A 19,408-nucleotide genomic window follows, 5' to 3' on the forward strand; every position below is an offset into this window, starting at 1 on the left:
GGACCCACAGCAGGGATCAAGGGCGGTCCAGGCACCGGCTGGCTCCCCTCGGCCGTGCCCCTTTGCCCCAGCCGCCCCACAGCTGTGTCCGTTTCCCAAGGACAGGGTTGGCAACTGTCAGCTCGAGGTTCTAGGTCTGAACCACACTCCGTGCTGGGCCCCCGAGACCCCGCAGCGCCTGGGCTCCCATGGGGAGTCATCCCCGACTCCGAGCTGTCCTGCGCAGGGTCCGGGTCCTAGTTCTGTCCCCCTGACCTGATACTCAGTAAATACTTGATGAGCGAGTGAGCGGCAGGAGGGCAGAGCACAGCGAACGACCCCATCTCAGGTCCGGCCGTCCAGGCCATGCATGTGGGACTGGCGGGAGGTGGCAGGGCGTGGGGGCGGCCTGGAGCCACCGTCACTTTCCCCATCCCACAGACTCAACAGATACTCACTCGCTTAGAACACACTGTTTAAGCCTTTACACGTAACAGCTGTGAGCACAGGCTAGGAAAACCGGAATCCCGGGCAGCGCCCACCCGGGCTCCTCGCCCTGGAAAGCTCTGACCGTGGGAGAAGCGGTGATCCTGGAGGAGAGCCTGTCCTCCCACCCATAGCCATCTCAGCACCGCTGGCGAGGGGCTGGGGCCCCGGGCAGGAGCGGACGCCGGGCCCCTGAGCCCCCAGCACAGCGGGCGACATGCAAAGCCTCATCCGTCAGCTCGGGGGGGCAGGACGGCTCGTCCAAACATACGGACGTGGCTCCAGCTTCCGGGCAGCCTCCCCAGATCAGCTGCTGGTGTCACCGGGGGGCCAGCAGCTGGGACGCCCAGCCGGACGGACGGTCTCGCTGAAGGAGCCCAGCTGGGCCCTGGGCTCGGGGGAGCCAGGAGGGCGTTCCACGGGCTGGAAAGGGCCAGGCGGTGCGAGCCATGGGGGTCAGAGGGCACATCCTTCCTGGGGAACTCTGCCTGCTCCCTCCAGCTGCCACCAGCTGTGCGCGGCGACATCCAGCTGACACGGGTCAGGTGGCCAGAGGTGGACGGATGACGTCCGCACTGGGGTCTGGGCCCAAGTCACCCAGCAGCTGGGTCCAGACCCGGACGGTAGCTCCGGAGGCCCCGAGCCCTGCACTCCCGGCGGCTACCCGCCTCGCATCTCCAGGGCCCGCAGGACGGAGGTGGGTCCCCCGAGCAAGGCTCCTGCTGCCCTCCCCGGTCTCACTCACACCACAGACCTCCCCCTTCCAGCCCACATGTTCCTCAGGCGTCCTCAAGGCCCCGCTGTGGGCCTGCGACCCCCAGCAGAGCCCCCTCCCACGAGGCCCCTCCTCTCTGCGTCCTCCCCTGGGAGCAAGAGTGGAGGGGCAGATCCCACGAGCCCTGGGGGTGCGGGACCAGCGGTCCGTCCTCTCGCGGGGTCTTCGTGCCCACGCCCCTCGCACGGCGCCTGGTCCCTGAGAAAAACTCCATTCGTGTCTGCGGAATTCATTATCTAACGAGGGCATACGTGGCCCGTGGGCAGCACGGAAAGGGCCTCCTTCCCTTCCTCATGGAGCTTCTGCACCTACAGAAGGGCCCGCAGCACGGGTTAGGATGCGCTCTAGCCCCCAACTTTCCTTCTCCCTCCCTCCCTCCCTCCCCAAGCCTAAGGGTGGCAGGGGCCACCACACCATGACCAGGGCTCAAGGGAGGCAGTGTCTGTGCCGGAAAACCGCAGCGGGGGGCCCAGGAGCCGCGGGGCCGGGAGACGCAGGCAGTGCCTCGGCCGACCGAGGGGCAGGTCACAGACAGTGACGGCACAGCAGCCGGGCGGGCCTCGGTCGCCTGTGATGTCACACCCACCGCCCCTGCCCTGTCCCCAGCCTGTGCATCCACATTACGAGAAGCAGCTCCCGTGTTCGAGAGGAGCTGACAGTCCCCGGGAGGCCCCTCGGGGCTCCCAGAGACACGGTTTGATGGACCATTTCCTTTCGAAATTCTGCTTTCCCCACTCAAAGTAGGAACAGGGGTCACCTGCTGGGCTTCCCCCGACCATCACCAACTGGTAGGGAGGAAGGTGCCCAAGGGGTAGGAGGGCAGAGGACCTGACCTGGGGGTGGAGGAGAAGCACATGGGGTGGGCGGGCCGGGACCCCGAGAACACACCAGGGCCCCTGGGCTCAGCCAGGCTCAGCTGTCACCTGCACGGCAGAGGGGCTCCTGCCGTGTGCCTGGGGCAGACCCTCAGCAGACCATCTGGGTGTTTCCAAAGCAGTCCGGGCCTCCCAAGAGCATTTCCGGGGACCCTGGCCACCAGGGGACTAGTTTCGGGGGTGGAGAGCAGAGGCAAACCGACGGAGTCGGGGAGCCGTATCCAGAGCAGACAGCTGCGCCCGCCCAGAGTCTGGGGACGGCGCCTGGGGAGTCAGGGGTCTCCAGGCTCAGCCTGAGAACCCGGCAGGAGCAGCACCAGAAACCGGACTTCCCTGTTCTCTATTTGTCTCTTGTAATTTATCTAGTGTTTCCCAAAAGGTCACTGGGTGGTGATTTCAATATTGTAAAATTTGTAGAGATGCTCTAAAAGAAATGTATAAATTTCACGGGTTTACACTGGCTTAAAGGTAATATATTTTATTAAAAGCATCTATTCTGAGTACACTTGGGGTAGGATTTGGTGACCGACTGGTTAGAGATCCAAAGGGCCTGTGCTTTTAAAAGATTCCCTGTGTTTTGGGGGTGGCGAGAAAAACAGAAGTCAGAGGCACTTGCGGGGTAGGATTTGTGGACGGAGGAGAAGGCAGAAAAGTGGTCTGTGGTTCACCAAATGCTGACAGCCCCCTCCCCGGAGCAGGGACCAAGGACCCCCTTCTCACTTCCCCTCTTGGGCTCCGTCTGCTAAATCTAATCTCCGTGGGTCAGAGGGAAAGGAACAAGTATTCGCCTGAAGGAGAAAGCCGCCGCCCCACCCCGGGACTGGCTGGCAGAAACCCTCCTCCCTCAGCTCAGGCCGGGACCCCTGTGGGATCTGGGGTCCCTCACTCCTCCGCCCAAGCCCCTCCCCCACTGCTTCCCCACGGACACCCTGCCCAGAGCCCCCGAGATCGGGCCACCACACCCAGGCCAAGTGCACTGTAGGCCAGCACCTTGGGCTTCTGCCTCCCAGGGACCTCGTGGGGTCTAGCGCTCCCGTCCCCAAAGCCACCAGGAGGAGACTCGTGGGGGCACCCCAGCTAAGTGACCACAGGGTTAAGGAGGGACTTTTTGAGTAAAGATGGGCCAAGGAGAGCCATCAGGTCAGGCCTCAGGGCAAGCCCTTCCCATCCCTCCAGACCCCACACTGAGCAGAGGGGGGTAACCGAATAACCCTCCACCTCCTCCGACCCCCAGGCCCGTGATGGCCGCTCCAGACTTTGCCAATCATTAGTGTCCCCTGGGGAGTTTCCAAAGTCCCTGATAGGCAGGTTGCCCTGGGCCGATCCACCAGGAGGGCTGGAAGCCGGGCATGTGCACCTCTAGATCCACAGGCGACTCCAAAATGGAGCCGCATTTGGTAACCACCAAGGCCGGTGCTACTGTCACCCCCAATTAATAAGGAAACCGACCCTCAGAGCAGCTGAGAACTCGCCTAAAGTCACACAGGCTCACACGGGCTCCACGCGTCTCTGAGTCCAGTATGGGGCCCCCAATCGCCCAGCTCTCGCAGGACGTCTGAACTACCAGGCACGGCTCTCACGCCCGGCACCCCTCCAAGCAGCCCCAGCCGGGACCCTGTGGGCAGCGCTGGGTCTGCCCCCCACCAAGAACCCCACTCCAGTTCTCTCCACAACAGAGGCCCAAGAGGGCCCCGAGAGCACGGTGAGGTGAGGGAGTCACACTCAGAGGTGCCTGCGTGTGAGTGAGTCTGCACGGCCGCTGCTGTAGAGAAGGCCAGGGATGAGCACGTGGGGGCACGCCCCGGGGGGCTAAGACCAGAAACCCACGGCTGGCCACCGGCTGGGGGCCTTGGGGCCAATCTCGTCCCCTCTCTGGACCTCAGAGCCCCCATTCTAGGGTCTGCGTGGGCCCAGGAACACCACACCCTCCCCTGCAGGCAAATGCAGGCCACACGTGGGGGGGCACCCACAGACCCCCAGCCTCAGGGGGGCCTGGCCAGGCTGGGGAGGAGCTCAGGAGGGGGCAAGGTGACGAGCCCCTGGGACCGCCCCCGCCCGCCCCAACGCACGGACCTGCAGCCCGCGCCTCCTTCTTCCAGGCACCACACAGCGACTGGGTCCCGCAGGGGCCACTCAGGCCCCTTGAAGCCTCCATGAGCCTTCCTGGGCCTCCCAAAATTAACTCCCCATGAGACTTTGTTCCTGGGCATACCTCCCTCCGCACACACATCCCGCTGACCGCGCCCACCACCTGCTTTCACAGTTCGGCCCTAAGACCTACGGAGAGCCTCGGAGCCATGGAGAGAAGGGTCTGGAGAGAAGGGTCTGGGCTTGTGTCAGCTGAGCCAGCAATGGGTCAAGGTCAGGAGGCCTGGCCACCAGCCGACAGGGGGCCCAAGCCCGTACTCACCAGTCTACACAGTGGGGCTACCCCAGGTGCCGGGAGCCGGGAATGAGCAGCTTGGGCGGGGCGGGGGGGGCGCGGGGCCTGCAACGGCCGAGGGGGGGGGTCGGCAAACGACAGCAATGAGCTCCGTTTTGTCTCCACGGTCCGCACACCCAGCGTGAGCCCCGGCCCCCAGGGCGCGGTGTCTGCTCTGTGAGGACCAGAGCTGGACACCAACCCGTCTGCCGCCCGACGGGCCCCTCGGCCTTCCCAGGAGCTGGAAGCCCCCTCCCCGGCCGGGCTCACCCCTGCAGCCTCCACGCAGACGCTCCCCTTATCCACAACAAGAAGCTGCCCCCCCACCCCCACCAGGCGTCGGAACTCACGTGCCCCCTGCCCCACCTCAGCCTTCAGGTGGGCCAGGGCGCCGGGGGCCGGGAGGGACACGCAGAAGGTGGGCTGCTTGGCCACAGAGGCTGAGACCCTGGGAGGCAACGCGCAGAGGTGCCGGAGAACAGCCAGGGATCAGCGAGGGGCTCTCGCCCGCACTTGCCCCAGCGCCCGGGGCAGGCCCACACGGACACTGGGACGGGGATGCGGTGCCCTGGGGACGCCCAGGGAAGGTCGTCTGGGCAGGAACGGTGGCTGGGGGTCAGCGGGCCAGCGGGGGAGGGGCGCCCCCTCCCCATGCCCCAGGACAACATCAGGAGTCCATCGCAGCACTGTCCCCATGAGGCTCACACCGCCCTCTGAATCCTCCTCAACCCCACCCTTCTGGCAGTTAGCCCTGTTGTCCAGTGGACGTGACCCCGGGGAAGACCCGCCCAGGCGCCCACATCCCGCCAACCCTGCCGTGGGTGCCTCTGGGAAGGGCCTGAGCGCTCAGCGCCGAGAGCCACGGAGCCCACCTGCCTGGGTCCACATGGGCTCTGGATGGAACCGGATGCACCTGCCCTGGGGAGCAGATTTGGAAGGGGGGCTGCTTGCCCCCCGGCCCCGAGCACTCCGCTTCCCCGCAGGGTCCGTCCACGCAGGTGCCTGGAGGCCGGTCCTGGTGCGGGCGTCTGCTTCAGGCGCCACGGGGCCGGAGGTGTCCGGTCCAGAGCAGACCCGACCTCGCCGTACGCCGGAGCCCTCCGAGCCTCCGGCGGGAAAGAGGCCAAGCTCACCGTCTGGGCCCCCGGACCTCAGCCAGTCCTGGGGCCACTGCCCGCCTCGTCCGGGCCGCTGAGCCTTTCCAGTCTAGACAGAGACGCTCCACAATCCTTCCACAGCCCTTCCACACGGGCCGTCCCACAACCCCGTTTAAATCACGACAATGAAACCTGGGAAAATCTCGTTTTGATGCTCATGGGCATCCTTGTTACTCGTGGGAGGAGGAGAACCGGGGATCCAGCCCGTCTCCCGCATCCTTCCCGACGGGGCAAGGGGCAGCCTGCCGGGCCCCGGCCGGGGGCTTTCCTTCTGACCCCCAAGGGCCAGTCCCGCAGGGCGGGGGGACACACCCTCTCCCTGCCCACCTCCAAAGGGCCTGGCAAGGCCTCTGCAGCCACGGCCCGCACGCCTCCCCCCCATCCTGTCCTGTTCCCCTCCCCTGCGGGGGTCTCCAGGCCCCCAGGCGCTGCCGTCCTGAAGGCTCCCTGGGAAGTCCCCCTCCTGACGTGGCGATGGGACGGACGTCAGAGCTTTGGGGGACTGGGGGGCCTCAGGACCTCCACACCACACAGGCGAAGGTCATCACTGACCAGGCTCAGGACAGTGGCCACGGCTCAAGCCAGAGGCCGACTCACCTGTACTCGTTCTCCTCAGTTGTACCTACTTTTCCCCACTCTGCGCAGACAACGTCCCTTGTGTCTGCCCCCGCTGGCCCGGTGCCCGGGCCCCTCGACACTCCGCCTCCCTGCGCAGCCCCCCGAGACCACCCTCAGGGACAACTCTGCCCTGCCGCTTGCTGCCCTTATGGCAGGAGGGGTGTGTGTGAATGGAGAGCTCTGTCTGTCCCTGGTGCCTATGGCCATCTGGACCCACCGCGGTGGAGCGAGGCAAGCTCCACAGACCCAGTGCCATCCTCACCCCTGCCCAAGCATGTGGGGACACTGAGGCAGACCCCGAGGTCGAAGCCATCCTGGGAATGGCAGGTAGAGCCCTCCCTTGGCCTGGGGGTCCCCACCCACTCCCCGCCCAGCCACCCTTCATTCCCACGCGGACATTCACCCGAAGCCCCTGGCCCGGCTCCGTCGGGGGACCACAGCCCTCGCCTCACGGGACCTGCCTGCCAACATGCCCGCTGCGTGGGAGATGCTGCCCTTCGGAGAACCCAGGCTTCTGCCCAGGTCATTGACCCCAAACCCCCTCTTGGCTGTTTGTTGAGTAAAGGACAGCCCACCTGTGCCCTTACCTGAAGCGTTCACACAAGCCCCCTGTGCAGGTGCCTAACCCCGGGTCCCACACACAGCTCTGGGGGGCCGGATGCCAGGACTCCTCCCAGGCAGGAGAGGCCGCACCCCACCTCATGAGCGTCCGGCGGGGCCTCGAACCCAGGGCAGGCAGCTCGGGGTTGCGGGGGGGCTCGCAGCTCTGGGCTCCAAGGCGGTCCAGGCTCCGAGCAGAGCAGAGCAGAGCAGGCCTCGACCCTCATACACAGCCTGGCTCCCCGGGGCGCAGAGACGTCAAGGCCCACACACGCGTGAGCCGCCCCCCTCTCGCCTCCCCTCACTTTTCCTCGCGAACGGCGCCGCTCCCCGTCCAGCCAGCCGCCCTGTTCCCACCCACGAGCCGCCCCTGCTGCGGCTTGACCACACCGCCCTCCTCCAGCGCCCCCCGCCGCGCTCTGTGCCCTCAGACCTGAGAGCCGACTCCGGGCCCGTGACCGGCTTCCGGGCCCTTTTCCAGTCTCTGGTGCCCAGCACTTCCGGGAAAGCCTGTCTCCCTCCCTGAGAACACCTGGCACCGTCCACACCGGGCCTTGCCAGGCTGTCCCTGCAGCTTGGAACGCTCTCCCCCTTGGCCTCACGAAGCCTCACCGTCCTTCCCAGCCCAGCGCGCCCCTCGCCTCCTCTGAGAAGCTCCAGACACCAAGAGTCACAGGTGTGCCCTCAACACGCTGCGGCGCCTGCCCAGGAGGCCTCACCCTGGGAGATGGCCACCCCCCAACCACGAGCTGTCTGCCTCCGTGTCCCCCAGCGACTCCGAGGCTGATGCCCATCATAGAAGGGGCATCTGCAGGAGTCTGCCCAGGAGCGTGTCCTCCGGGCCTCTGCGCATGGGTGGAGACCCTTCCCCACGGTGGGTCCTGTCTGTCCCCAGGGCTCAGAGCTCAGAGCAAACACTGATTTCCTGCGGCAGCCCCTGGGGAATCCTGGCCCACTCACCCCAGAAGGAGCCTGGCAGTGCCCAGGCTGGCGCACTCCGCTGTCTCTCCCCTGCCAGGAAAGCCTCCAGCTCACCCCGCTCTGTCTCCCACTCACACGGCGCAGGGATAAGGACCAGCTCCACCAGTTCAAGGAAACACCAAACACGGCCCAATGCAGCGGGTCTGGGAGGAGGCCATGTGGCCTGGCAGGGGCAGAGGGGGTCCTGGGCTTCCCTCCCCAGCAGTCCCCTTAGGGCTGGAGTGACTGTCCCCATGCCCACCCACCGCCCCGCCTCCTGCCCTGAGTGGCCCTGGAGACACCATGGTCCCAGTGACGGACCAGAGCCGACCTGCAGGGAAGCAGACGCAGACACTGGGGACAAGGAAACGCCCTGCACCATCCAGCCTTGACCCGGGCCTCCGGCTACTGGCCCAGAGCCCATGGCCGCAAGAGCCGCCCGTGAGTGAGGCCGGGGGCGCCGGGTCAGGACGTCAGGTCAGGGCGCCGGATTAGGGAGCCGCACTGCCCCCCATGAGATGTGAGCAGTTCTCACTCACCCCGAGAACCTGTGAGCGTGTGTTGCCCAAAGCAGGGTCTCCCAACCTGGGTGACATTTGGGGCCCGGTGACTCTCGGCCGCACCCCCGGCCCCGCTCCACTAGCAATGTCCCTCTCCTACTTGTGACAACCAGAGACGTTGGCTGACAGTGTTGAACGCCCCCCGGGAAGCAGGATTGCCCCAGTTGAGAAGCCCTGATCTAGAGGCCCAGAGTCGGGTCCTGGGCGTCACAGGGGGAGGACGGGTCCCCCTGTTCTCTCTTCCCTGTGTTGTGCCAGAGCAGACGGCCTCCTGCGCCCCACCCCCTCCCCTGGGGCAGTGCAGGCCTGGCCAGGGAAGGAGGACGGGACCGCACAGGTGCCCAGAGTCAGTGCTCACCAGGCATCTAGTCCCTAGCGGGGACCCCACGTCAACACGGCTTCACAACGCTACAAGGCAGGCGTCAGCCGCCCTGCACCAGAGGGCAAATGGACTCAAACATCAAGCCACCAGAGTCCCCAGCCAGTGAGGCCCAGAGTCCGGGTCTACCCCACAGAGCACCTGTGGCCGGCGGGTCTAGACCTCACCCTCCAGGCCCAGGGCCCAGCATTGGCAGGCGATGAAGGCCTTCAGGGCCACTCGTGGTCCCCTTCCCGACTCCCCTCCCGGCAGTGAGGGGCCAGGTGGGACAGCTCCCCGCATGCCCCCCAGAGCCCTGGACACTGGGCTGGACGGCAGGTGAGCGTGGGGCACCTGAGCCTGAGGAGCTGCTGCCTCCTCCCCTCACCCCTGCCCCAGGCCCACGAGTGAGTGCGCAGGAAAATCAGACACGCGGGCCCGTGGACGTGTGTCTTGTTTCCGTGACTGCGGGCGCAGTCAGGCCTCCCAGTGGACCTCTCAGCCACGGAGGACCCTCCTGACGCGCCAGACGGACCTGGGGTCAGCCGAGAGCAGGAAAACATGACTTGAAATGTGGCTCTGACCCAGAAAGACCTCTGCGGCCCCCGGGGGCCTCCGAGGGGGGCGCGTGGTGGGGCTGGAGGGACAGGGAACTTAGGTGAATTTTTTTAAACGTGGCCTGGGGTGCCACAGACGGTTTTCGGGAACAGGCAGGGAGCCAGCCGTCATGGAAGGGACCCAGACAGAGCCCCCCACCCCAGGCCCTGTCCTCTGACCTCCCGCTGTCTCTGGGGCACATGCTACCCACGGACACACCTCAACCTCAGTCCAATCCCAGAATCTTCCAAATCCCATCTTCCCTCCAAAACCGTTTCTCCCCAGGCCTCCATGCTGGTTCATAGAAACCCCATCCTTGCATTTGCTGGGTGACCTCCGACTCCCCCTTTCTCTGCCCCCTCCCAGCACCAGAGCAGCCCACAGCCGGCCAGGAATGACCTCCGCCCCGGGACTCCAAGGGTCCCAGCACACCTCACCGTTAGCCTGTGCCCGTCTGCCAGGCGCCATGGCCCTCACCGGCCGCCTGACTGGGGCTCCTTTCTCCCCACCCCCTGTCTGTTCCCAACTCAGCAGCCAGAGGGTTCTGCTGAAATGTGAGTCAGACCTCGTGATGCCACTCAGAGGCCTCCATCTGCCTCACCTCAGGCCACGGAGCCTGTAGGGCCCCCCCGTGCGCCCCCCAGGCCCTCGTCCCTTGGGGAGCCGGCCTCGCAGACCCTCGCAGCTCTGAGACCTCACCGTCCAACACAGTGGACCTTGCGACCACTGGGCCGTGCCACGCAGCTACTACAACAGGATTTTAAAATATATCTCATTACCAGCATTTACATTTAAAAATTGATAGTTGGTTGGGCGCCTGGGTGGCTCAGTGGGTTGAGCCTCTGCCTCCGGCTCGCGTCATGATCTCAGGGTCCTGGGATCGAGCCCCGCATCGGGCTCCCTGCTCAGTGGGGAGCCTGCTTCTCCCTCTCCCTCCGCCTTTTGCCCCTGCTCGTGTGCTCTCTCTCTCAAATAAATAAATAAAATCTAAAAAAAAATATTGATAGCAGGGGACCCACGGGTGCCAGCTGGTCAAGCATCTGACTCTTGGTTTTGGCTCAGGTCGCGACCTTGGGCTCCATGCTCCGTGGGGAGTCTGCTTGGGATTCTCTCTGTCCCTTCCCCACTCACGTTCCTTCTCTCTCTAAAATAAATAAATCCTTTTTAAAAACTGGAAGTCCATGTTTTTATTGGAAAACGTTTAGATAGACTTGCAACAGCTCGGGCGTGTGAGTCCGCTTCTCTCACTGTCAGTTCTGAGCCCCAGTACGGATCTGGGATTCCACAGTCGGGTCAGGGTCCGACGACGGGCAGGCACTGGGAGGCACACGCTGGACTTCAAAGACTCCGATGACACACGGAGCGCAAACAGTCCACAATCCCCTCCACTGATGACACGTCACCACGGTGGTCTCTTTACTATACTGGGTCAGTAAGAAAGAGCGCGGACAGGAAGTTCCCATGTCTCTTCCGTTCCGCGTGACCAGGGCTCCTGGGCAGCGCCGGGCACCCCGTCCGCAGGGGTGAAGCTGCGCAGGCTAGCGGGCAGCCGGCCCACCCAGCCTTCCCGGCCCCCCTTCCTCCTCCCTCACCTTTGCTCAGATGTCCCCGGGGGAGGCCGTCCCGGACACCGGCTCAGAATCCCGACTCTCCCGCGCCTTCCCCTCCAGCTTTGCTTTCCTTGATCGCGTTCAACACCTCCCAGCAGGGCGCCTGTGTCAGAGTTCAGCGTCCGCTTTAGCCACGACCCGGGTGCTCCCGGAGGCCGTGGCTTCGTCGGCTGTGGTTTTTTCCACCATCCCTGCGGGGAACGGGCACATGCTAGACACTCAACAAACGGTAGCTGGAGATTCCTCTGGGGAGCGCGGGCACAGTAGGTGCAGGTGGGGCTGCTCCCGGGATCCCTGGGGAAACAGAGGCAGCCAGGTGCGGTCTCACCAGGGAAGGTAAAAGCAAGTAGCAAGGTCCTTGCCTCAGATACGGCCCTGCCCCACACCCCCAGGAAAGCCGCCGTGGGCACTATAGGGGAAGGTACATTTCCTCTCCTTCCCATCGATTTTTATTCTCCCAGTGAGAAGACAAATCTGTTTCCCTTCTACCAAAAGGCCTCAAGCCATGGCTACTTACATTATAGTAATTAAATCCCTGCTGCTAGGAGAGCTCGGGAGGGAGCAGGCCTCAAGCCAAGGGCTGGCCTGCAGGGAGGCAGGCAGTGGGGAGGGAAGCTGGCCAGAACGGCCTGTCGCTCCCAACTGTTTCCCGAGAGTGACAAAACCCACTTAGCCACAGTGATCTGGCAGGCTTTGCTCCAGGGACTGGGGGCTAAACCTCGCCCCGCCATCCCCCCCACTCACTTCCTGACCCCATCTGGCCCTCACCTCCGTCCTAGAGGAGCTGTTCCGTACACAACCTCACTTCTCCCATGTTCCAGATGACAAAACTGAGGCCAGAAGCCAGGCCTCCCAAACCCAGCCCAGGGCCTCCGTCGGCACCCACATCTCTGCTGGTGCTCAGCATGGGCCGACAACCACGTCACATGCTCTGCCCACAGCGGTGTCTCGCTTAACCCCCACACTGCCCCAGACGTGGGGCTGCAATTAACCGCCAAGGAGACAGAAGAGAAGCACGAAGGCAACTCGCCCCACGCCGCGCACGCGTAAGCCATAGACACAGGGTTCAAAGCCAGATCTGCTGTGCTCCCCCGAGGCCAGGCTCTCCCGGGGAGTGGGAGCCGCAGAGCTGGCTGGGAGGCGGCCGCAGGTGGATGACAGACATGGGGGGCCGTGGGGGCCGTGGGGGCCAGGCCACGTGGGAGACCTAGCCTCAGGCTGGGGGTCAGATCCAGGCCGCGTGCATCTGCTTCTGTCCCTTAGAACAGGGACACCCTTCCCAACCAGCCTGCGAGCCCAGGCCTTGGCGAGTGTTGGACCCCAAAGCCAAGCAGGACACCTGGTACCTGTCGACCTCCCCCATGGGGGACCTCGGCCCTGGAGCCCAGCCCGCGCTCCAACATCCCGGGGTTCCCGGAGGGTCAGCAAACCTGTCAATCGATGGCCCTCCCTCCCACCGAGCTCCAGTCACCCTCTGAGGCTCTGGGTGAGGCTGGTAGGGCCACGAGGGGGCCAGGGTAATAGGGTTGCAGTGGGCGGGGTGGACGCCTGGGAGGAGAAAAATGGCTTTTGGGCTTGAAAGGGCTGAGGCCAGGAAGCGGCCACACGGGGCACAGGCACCGAGGGCGCTCCCGGGTTCAGATCACGGGTCGGTTCCTTCTTGGCTGTGGCTCTGGGCAAGTTCCCTGACCTCAGCTGGGTCGTCTGTCAATCGGGGACCATTGTGGGGACCGAGGAGACGAGGTGTACGGAAGAGTCTCAGCGCGTCCCTCCCTCCCCGCTCTGTCCTTGTCTTCCCTCCTGAATGCGACGCACGTGGGAGCCGTTTTTAGGGTGAAGTCTTTCTATTTTGTGAGAGCAACGTGTTCTCCCGAGCTGCTGAGGCCGGGGGCATCAGACACGACCCAGCCCACCGCAGGGGCAGCTCTCCCTGCCCTGCCTCCACCCTGCAGCCGCTCCCGGCCCCACCCAAGCCATCTCGCTCCGGGGGATCCTCCTCTCGCCCTCGGACAGCGCGGCCCGGCCTGGTTTCCTGTGCCCAACGCCCCCCGCCCAGCACGGCACCACCAGACCCTGGACGGCCGGGTAGGCATCCCAGCAGTGCAGACACCTGGTCCAGCCCAGAGCGGGCGGGGTGGGGGCCAGAGTCACGGGACCGGCTGAAGGGTACCCTGGAATCCCATGGCCACTGGGCTCTGGGAAGAAAAGCCGAGCCCTGGAGACCCGTGTGGGCCAAGGAGCCCCCAGGGCCAGGTCCATGCCACGCTGAGTCCCCCATCGCCCCCCTCAGCAGAAGGAATGATGATCCCACTTTCCAGACAAAGAGGCCACTGCCCAGGGCCACTCGGCTAAATCGTACACAGTCAGGGTTGGACCCCACGCCTGTGTCGAGAGCCTGAGCTGTTCCAGGAAGAGGCGGCAGACAGCCTCCCACCTCCCTGACGAGACCCTGACGCTGACCAAGTTCTCAATGGCACGGACCTTTGCAGTCCTGGAACGGCAAGCAGGGCCGGCCACCTGCAGGAGTTCAGCGGGACTACGACTAAGACTCCCTGCACCCTTGTCCCTTGTGATGCTGAGTGGCCTTGGACAAGTCACTTCTCTGGGCCTTGAGATCCTGTAAAGAGGACGGCCCGCCCTGCCTCCTTCACACTTGCGGGCCTGCGGAACTCGGCCGCCCAGCTTAGAGGTATGATTCCACACCCGGCCAGGTATGCCCCCAGCTCCCCTCCAGGCCACAGCCCATCCAGCCCTGAGCCTGACCCACAGTGACATGCTCAGCCCAGCCCTCATCCTGGGGGGAGGCAACATCGCCGAAGTCAGCGGTTCCCGTCGCTCCCACACGAACCCACGCACGGGAGCCATACGGGCCCCCCAGCCCAGCAAGCCAGCACCCGACCTCGGAGAAGCCAGAAGAGAGAGGAAATGGCTCTGTTAAAATCGGGAATCTTCTTAAAAAGGAGAAAAGCTCTGCAAAATCCCCGTGCGGACGCCGGCAGGTGCCAGGTCCGGCAAAGGCGCTAGGAAGGCCTCCGCTCGGCAGCAGCTGGGGCGTGCGGCCACCGGAGCCACGAGCCCCCGTCGCCCTGGCCAGGCTGCTGAAGGCCACTCCCTCCACGCACAAGCGGGAAAGTGAGGCTTGGGGACCCGGCGTCACCGGCCTAACAGCCCCCAGCGGTGAGGCGCTGGGTCAGACCAGACCCGCGCTACCCAGGGGGCTCCTTCCCCCGGCCCTGGCAGGCCCCCACTTCTGCGGGTTTCCCCATCAGTAAGTGCCCAACCTCAAACCACGGCTCCCGGAGACGCGGCTGGCAGGCCGAGCCGCGCGCTCCTGGGGGTGAGCGGCCGGGGGGTCAGCCCCTCGGGAGGGGCCTTGAACACAGCTTTCCTGCCCATCTGACACTGACATCACGCCGGTCCCTTAGGAAAATGCGCGCCGAGCTGACTCAGACGTAGCAGACGCCAATCGGCGTATCATCTCACACACCGTCCGCGTGGCGCGCATCCAGGGCCCCCACAGCTCGGCTCGGAATCCAACTCTCGTTACCTCGCGGCCAGGCGGCCCTTGTGGAAGGAAAGAAAAACCAAAAAGTGTCCCCCACACAGGGCAGGCCCTGACCCCTGGCATGTCCCCTGCCACCGGGCGGCTCTTGGCGCCCTCGCATGCCCGGGGGGGGGGAGCCGGCAGCGGCCCACAGCCCCCCGGGAGCCGGGAAAGGAGCCTCTCGCCCCCCAGCCCCGCGCTCCCTGTCCCGAGTCTCCCGAAAGCCTGTCGTCTTGAAGACCCACAAGGAAGCCCCCACGTCTCCTCGGCCCCCCGCTTCTGTGCCAGGATGGCCTCCCGGCGGGCCCACGCCCACCCTCCGTCCCTCCCCACCGCCGTCCCACGCACACCGCCTCATTCTGCTCGGTCATCGTGCGTCCCCCTGACCTTCCTCCCGGACTCTGAGGCTCTGGCCTGACTCCATGGCCTTATTTTTGTTCTCTCCACCTGTCCCGTTTGCACGGACACACCCAATTAGCTGTGCCCAGGCCACGGACTGCTGACTGTGGGTCAGGACAACTGGGTCTCCCAGGCAGGAAGCCCAGGCCAGGCCACCGCGGCGGCCCCACCTTCTGGGGAACATCCTGCCTCCCCTCGCTCGCACAGATGCACCCAGGGGGACCCGTCCAGACCCACGACGGGCGGCCTGTCACCCAAGGACGAGAAGGGGGCACAGGCCGCACGTGCTCACCTCCCCCAGAGCCCGCGTCTGCGGCTGATGGTGCGGAGGGTGATGGGTGCCCTGCCCACGCCCGCGCCCTCCAGGAGCCTGCGGGTTCACAGGAGCAGTTTCTAGGCACCAGGCTCGTCGATGCAGCAGTCACAGGGGTTGGGGCTCAGTGTGTGCCTGACTCCATGCCGGGCACTACTGACAGGCGGGGGCTGGGAGTCCCTCCAGACGCGGGAGAGATGGGCTTCAAAGTCAGGAAACTCCCTGGAGACCCACCATCAGAGGCCGCCGAGTCTGAACTGCAACCCAGAGCCCAAGCACTTGACCGCCACGCTAGCCTGGCTCTGCTGCTGCCATCAGCTCAGAGAAAAGAGCCTCAGGTCTTCAGTGGGGACACTGAGCTCCTGCAAACTGCAGGTATCAGTGAAGTACTAAGTCGCCCGGTGCCCTTGCCCTCGGCACGAGCATCCTGCTCCCTGCAGAGAAGCTCCAGGATGACACCTGGCCCCAGGAAATCCCCGCGCGTCCCTGTCCTCCCTCCCCGCCCTGTATCCTGCCCCCAGCAGGAATGGCTCCAGCCCCCTTCCCTCCACTCTGCCCAGTTAATCCTAGGGGACCACCCGCCGTCCACAGGGAGCCTCTCCAGTACCCTGAAGTGCTGCCTCGTTCCTCAGCACCCCCAACGCCACCAGTGGACGCTGAGGTCAGCCTGGATGGGTGCACCGGGGTGCAAACCTGGCCCCCGACGACAGAAGTTGAGGACCGTGGGCTGTGGTCTTTGCCGCAGAGCAAACGCACATGTAGTGAGACCAGAAAGTGCTGGAATGGGGTGGGTGTGGGGAGAACCCTGCCATCATTCTTGAGTCCAAGAAACAGAGGCCCAGAGAGGCCAAGGGTCCTGACAATGGCCACACAGCGAGTCGGAAGCAAGAGGGGAAGCAGACGGGCCTTTCTTGAGCACTGACTGTCGCTAACAGAGCCAAACACAGCTTCATGCCAGGGAAGGAGGAAACTGGGCCTTGAGGATGAAGAGGGAAAGTCCAGCAGCAGCAGGGACGGAGAAGCCTGTAGCGGTTCCCTCACGCGGATCCCCCACCGAGATCTGTGGCAGGGTTGGGGACAGGGAGACAAGCAGGCGCTGGGAACCTGGGCTCTGGTTCTAGAACCATCCCCCCCCCCACCCCGCCCAGCGGCCCCGGGCGCAGACCACAACGCACTCTGCAGCCCAGTTTTCTGCCTGCCTCTGTCTGTAGTGATCCCAGGGTCACCGGGGGCGTGAGGAACACCGGCACAGAGGTACGGTGTGCCGCAGGCAGGACCTGTGGAGCCCGGTAGGTCGCCCCGGCAGGAGCCCGGCGACCCGTGCTGGGGAGGGAGAGCCGCCCACGGGAGGGCTGGGGGCCTCGGCAGGGTGGGCTCCCGTTCGCGAGTGAGCCCCGCGCCTTCCCCAGCCCCGCCTGGCCGGCATCGCCCCGGGGCAGGACCAGCTGGCCTCCCCACGGACGTGGGCCTGTGCGCCTCTCAGCCCAGACCCACGCTACCCCGGGGCCCCACACGGGCGCCCCCGTTCCCTGCCTCCCCTGAGACGTTCCCCCCCGCCCAGTGCTCCGTGTCATCGCGCCCCAGCCCCTCAGCCTTGACCCGCCCCTCCCCCGAGTGACAAGCAGCTTCTCCAGCAGCAGCAGCAAGGGGACGGCCAGGCTCTCATCCCAGCACCCCCGGGCCCGCAGGGCAGCCTGGCCTGGGGACCACAGGGCGAGGGGCGGGCCGTGGCCACACCCCGCGCCAGGACTCCGGAGCCCCCCCTGCCTCGGGGGCGCTTGCAGGCCCTCCCGCGGCCGCAGAGCTGGGGCGGGGGCGCCTCAGACCCACCCGCGCCCTCCAGCTCAGCAGGCCGCGCCCCTGAGAACAGCGTCCCCCTCCCTCATCATTTAGAGAGGAGTAGCTGCTTTTCCGGTCTCTCGCTCTCCCGTTCAGGGATTTAAAACAAAGAAAAACGGGCCGAGACGCCCCTCACAGCCACACTCTGTCACCCACGGTGTCCCCCAGTGTGCCGCGGAACCAGCCACAAAGGGCAGGCCGCGGCCACGCTGCGCAGGGGACGCCAGCTCCTTCCCTCTCATGTGTCTTTACCTTCTGTTGTTCAGAGCGGATCTCTGGACCCTGGACCGGCCTGTGACCCACCCCCCCAAAAGCTCAGGGAGGGACATGCGAGGTGGCCCCCAGCTTCCCAGCAAGCCCGTGCTGCAGACCCTCACCCAGCGACAGCACCAGGCCCGGGCACAGGGGAGGCCGCCAGGAGGGAGAGGTGTCGGCGAGCACCCCAAAGGCTCCCCGGACGGCTACAGACGGCACGATGATGCGCCGCGGACAGGTGCACGCTGCTGTGCTCCCCGCTGGGGTCACAAACGTTTGACTCATTAGTGGGCCGGCCACAAAGGCTGTAAATAGTGTCGCCACGACCCTGGGTGGGGGCAGAACCTCGTTTCCATATTCTCAGAGCGGCTCCTGCCCTCCCTGGGCAGACACAGTCCGCGTGACCTCAAGGAAAACCTGTGCCTGCGCTCAGACCCTCCCACCTCCCGCAGCCCTGTCCTACAGGCGCCACTCAGGGTGGGGATCGGGTCTGGGGAGGGGTCTGTCCCCTTCAGATGCCAACATTCCTGAGACCACAGAGGCGTCTCCTCCCAAATGCCAGGATGTCCCTGACAGCCACCCGCCTATCCCAAGGGCGCTCCTGGGCCTGGCAGGTGCAGGCCGTCCTCCCAGCCAAGCCGGCTGCTCTGCCCTTCGGCACACAAGGGTTTTGGGGAACCGAACACGTGGCCGGGGAAGGCGGGGGCTCAGAGACCTGGGACCCGCAAACCTACTCAGTCATTCTGGCTAGAGGCTGAGTGTGGACTCCCTGACCTCCGCGAGGTCAGCAAAGACACACATGTTGGTCCTAAGACACCCCACTTTCTTTGAACAGCAAATGGCCAGGAGACCTAGCTCCCCCTGGGCATGCAGAGGGACCTGCCCTTTCCCAGGAAGGCCCCTGAGGTGTTGTGAAGAAGGACAGGGAGCCAGGCGCAGGGGCGGGGGGACAGGGCAGTCTGGGGAGCATGGTCCCACCGCCCCACCCCCACCCACGGCCTGGGCAAGCCCGGCAGCAGGACCAGGCAGAGGACCGGTTGGCCCGGGAGGTGAGGCCCAGCTGGATGGCGAGCCCGGGGTGGTTGGGGGTTGGACACGAACGGGGGACACGGCAAGCTGCCTCACTGTACCGGCATTTCCTGGCCTCCCCTGAGGTGGCCCCGCAGCCTGAGCCCAGAGGTCCCTGAGAACCAGGCCCCCCGGGACTTGCCAGCTGGACAGAGGCACAGCCGAGCCACAGCGAGGTGGCAGGCTGGGGCAGGGGGTCCACAGCCCAGGGAGGAGAGGGCCCGGCCCCAGCTCTCCCTCCAACCAGCGGACAGAGCACAGCAGGGAGTTCGAGGCCTCCCACCAGCTCGGGAAGGTCACAGGACGCCAAGCAGGACTCCCCGAAGACGCGGTGCCTGAATTCCAACTGGCACAGACGCAGCAGAGCCCAAATCACTCAGAGTTCCCAGCAGGATCTCTGGGCCTGGCCAGCTCCCCACCATCAGCTGGGGCTTGCGAGAAGGGGCCTGAGGACCGTTCGCCTCCTCGCATGGGCCCCTTCCCCATGGACTCGGAACGAGCTCAAGGCAGGCCGTGCTCCTTCTCAAGGGAGCCAGGCCCACGTGGCAAACTCCTCCCGGCAGCCCCGAGGAAGGAAACAGAGCCCCGGCAAGCAGCAGCTCCCGCGCAGGCCGGCGGCCTCCCATCGCTCGGTCAAGACGCGCGTCCCTCTCCCAAGGGCCTCTGAGTGGGAAGCGCCACCCTCAGTGTGACTGCCACACGGGTCAGGAAAGCCGACAGACGCCCAGAGCTCTCCAGCTCGAGACACGGCTGCCCAGCCCAGCCCTGGGCCCGCCAGACAGCCGCGCGGCCCTCTGTCCTGACCCAAGCCCTGTGGCCACGTGGAGCCTGTGACAGGCCGGGGAGGTGGGGGACAGACGTACCATCCCCTACAACAGAGCCATGATTAGAGCCGTTTGTAGGCAGAAGACCTGGCCCCTTCTCACAACTTCTCCCTGACAGGACACAACTTCTCACGCCAGGGCCAAGGGGGAGCTCCCAGCCTGGGGAGAC

The 19,408-nt window shown here is 65.4% G+C and overlaps 1 protein-coding gene and 1 long non-coding RNA gene across 4 annotated transcripts in view; both read right to left on the reverse strand.

Annotated features, from left to right (window-relative positions):
- The window catches only part of KCNN3 (potassium calcium-activated channel subfamily N member 3), a gene marked incomplete at both ends in the record, with an annotated part of 118,692 nt that overhangs the window by 96,125 nt on the left and 3,159 nt on the right, over window positions 1–19,408 (reverse strand). The gene's annotated exons all lie outside the window — the stretch shown is intronic.
- LOC308356142 lies at window positions 10,554–14,935 on the reverse strand. 2 transcript variants are annotated; one of them, XR_013968048.1, is made up of 4 exons: window positions 14,890–14,935; window positions 14,485–14,561; window positions 10,980–11,291; window positions 10,554–10,811 (listed from the first exon to the last, which is right to left on the reverse strand). It is a non-coding gene; the product is annotated as an uncharacterized lncRNA (long non-coding RNA). The 2 variants fall into 2 exon arrangements; XR_013968049.1 differs by lacking the exons at window positions 14,485–14,561; window positions 14,890–14,935 and adding an exon at window positions 11,766–12,258.

Source organism: Martes martes (assembly GCF_963455335.1).
Source record: "Martes martes genome assembly, chromosome: 15".
NCBI lineage: Eukaryota > Metazoa > Chordata > Mammalia > Carnivora > Mustelidae > Martes > Martes martes.